Source organism: Homalodisca vitripennis, unplaced genomic scaffold, assembly GCF_021130785.1.
Source record: "Homalodisca vitripennis isolate AUS2020 unplaced genomic scaffold, UT_GWSS_2.1 ScUCBcl_6312;HRSCAF=13469, whole genome shotgun sequence".
Taxonomy (NCBI): domain Eukaryota; kingdom Metazoa; phylum Arthropoda; class Insecta; order Hemiptera; family Cicadellidae; genus Homalodisca; species Homalodisca vitripennis.
The window spans coordinates 25,683-29,052 of NW_025782423.1; positions in this window are offsets into that span (position 1 = coordinate 25,683).

Below are 3,370 nucleotides of genomic sequence, written 5' to 3' on the forward strand. Positions count from 1 at the left end.
GTAAGTTCCCACACCGTTGTACTAGCGCTAGAAATATTTTTAGTTACCTAGTACGAGTTTTTGTCAAAATAAAATTATTGAATTCAATACTATAGATGATTGGTAACGAACATTTTTGGACTTGTATCCTTGTCATTTTCAACCAAATGTTGTCATTAAAAAATGTTTGTTTTTGTATAATTTATTAATTCGATTTAAACTTAACAGGAAATATTTACCAATCAAAATTTAGTGCAGAGAGCCAAAATTTATTATCTGTGTACTTCTCATAGTACTAACAAATAGTTTTTTCTATATCTGTTTTATAAACTGATTTCGAGGATGTACAAAATTTGTTTTGTAAAAAATTAATTGAGTTTAAAGTGTTTTATTTCATAATTTATATATTTTTCTAATTGTGCGATAAGTGGCTTTAATTAGAACCGTGACAGCTAGTCTGGGCTCAAAATTTATATCACAGAACCGTTCCGTGACAAGTACAACGCCATCTAAATAATTTTTTTTTAACTCTTTTTTCAACCAAATGTTAGTATAAATTAGACTAATATTGTTGTAACACATAAAAAAACTGCAATACTGCAATTAATTGAAATTTAAATGAATAATAAGTTACTATAAGAATATTAGTGTACTACAAGAGAAAAAAATCAATATTCTTGGAATTTTCAGTATTTAGAAAAAATATTTATTTTGACAAACTATGCATATTAGTATTGCTAGGTAGAGAAATACATTTCAAATAAAATAAAAGCAACAATGGGGTATTTTATTTTATATTATTTGTGTAAAAAAAAATTAAAAACTTTTTTAGTTTGTACAGCATTATTATTTTTAAATTATGACCAAATATATCACTATCTATTTATTATTAAAGCCCATTTCATGTTAATCGAAAAAGATATAAAATATAACCAAATAACTTGAAAAATAAATTTTTTATAAACATATAACAAAAAACGTTTTTAGCATTTTTAATAGGATAACTCCAGTTGAGCTGATAGTAAAAATATGTATAAGCCAATGGGTTGAAAAGAAAATTTATTTGAATTTGAGATTATATTAACACTTTAAAGTGTTGCGTTTACGGATATGTCCGTAGCATCAGAATTGCGCCAAACGCAGCATATGGGAGTATCCATATTGACTTTATTTTAGTCTATTGTATACATTATAATTCATTAAAATGCTGTAAATGTATTGATTTATGATCATTGGGAAGCAAAGTGGATTGTGTGTCATATGAAAAATGATTTAAAAACCAGCAATATTCTTTAATTGACGTTTCGTTTTACAATGTGCAGCATGTGGATATAACTGTATGGCATACTCACTTATTGTATGTGTCTAAGTGCAAAACCAGTACAGTTTTTATTTAAAAAATTTGTTTATTTCGTATTTTTTCTTCAACAAAATAAATATCCCCTGAAAAACTACATAATCTAAAAGAATGTCTAAGTAATCTTGACTGGGGCAGTGTGTGTAATAATTGTAATGTAAATGTTATTGTTAAGTAATTTGTAAATATTTTAAATGTTTATTTTAATATGTATTGTCCAAAAATATCTGTAAAATGTAAACCTAAGAGAATTAACAAGGGGAACTGGTTTACTCCTGAATTAAGTATGATGAGAAATCAACTTTTAACTTTGTATGACAAATGGAAGGATACTTCAAGTTTAGTAGATAAGGCACGTTTTAAGAATTTTTCAAAAAAAAATACAGACAAGATATTACAAAGGCCAAAATTGCAGCCAATAGCAAGATGATTTCAAACTCAAAAAATCGTTGTAAAGCTGCATGGAAAGTTGCAAAAACTGAATGTAATCTGAATCCGATGTCACAGCCCACCAATACCTATTAGCCCTGATATTTTAAATGATTTTTTTGTGAATGTGGCAGTAAATACAAAATAATAACCTCTGCTCTGATTTTTTTAGCAAACTCCCCTCAGCCACAACCAACTAGCAGTTTTCAATGGAAACTGATTGATGAAACTTTTGTTAAATCTGTTGTAAATAAAATGAGTAATTCCCGTTGTGAGGATGTGTATGGCCTTTCAAATTAATGTTTTAAAAAATATTATTGATGTAATTGTAGTACCACTTACCTATGTAATTAATTTAATTTTATCTCAAGGAGTTTACCCAAATTGTCTTAAAGTATCTAAAATTACACCTATTCATAAGAAAGGAGATGTAAAAAATCCAGACAATTATCGTCCCATTACAATTGTACCCATTATAAGTAAAATTATTGAGTCATGTCTTGTAGCTCAACTCTATGAATATTTTGTAAATAATAATTTGCTATACACCTATCAATTTGGGTTTAGACCCTAACCATTTCAACTAGTGATGCAGTAGAAGCAATAGTAAACTTTGTTCTCAATGGTTTTGAAAATAAACTGGTAGGTAGGAGCAAGTATGATTGATTTAAGTAAGGCGTTTGATACGGTTTCACATGGCTTATTGTCAAAAAAGCTAAAATATTATGGAATTTTTGGGACAAAGGGCTGCAATTGTTGAGTAGTTAACCTTACAGATAGAAAACAAATAGTTTGTATACAAGACAAAGATTCTCAATTTTTAAATGTTTCAGCAGGGGTACCACAAGGTTCAGTACTGGGACCCTTTCTTTTTTTAATTTTTGTTAATGATTTTAGTTATAATGTTTCATCTTTTTCTGTTCTATATGCAGATGATACAACCATTACTAACTCTGGTTTGGATATTTTAGATGTGAAAATTCAACTTAAACATTCATTAAAACAAGCAAAACAATGGTTTCTTGCTAATGATCTGTTAATTAAATGATACTAAGACTGAACAAATAATATTTACTTTTAAAGAAACCATTTAATCGGATGTAGACTATGACTTGTTCAAACCTGTAAAATTGCTTGGTATTCATTTAGACAGCAAACTCTGTTGGGACGAACATGTTAATCATCTCTGTAAAAAACTGTCCAGAGTTACTTATCTTTTAAGAAAGTTGAAGGATTGCGTGAATCTGGATGTTCTTGTCATGATATACTTTGGCCTTTTTCATGCAACATCTGAGCTATGGTATACGTCTTTGGGGTGGTTCTAGTTCAACAAAAAGAGCCTTTATTTGGCAGAAGAAGGCTCTTAGAATAATAAACGGACTAGCCATGTCGGCTTCATGTAGAAACACTTTTCAACAACTTAATATTATGACTCTTTGCATGTATCTACATTAGCTGTAACCTGATTTATGTTAAGAAAAACATTAGTAATTTTAATCAAGCAAATTCAATACATGATTACAATACTAGACAAAAGAAAGATCTTGTTAAACCTAATGTTAGGCTTAATAAGTGTTTAGATAGTTTTTAAAGTATCAACAAATC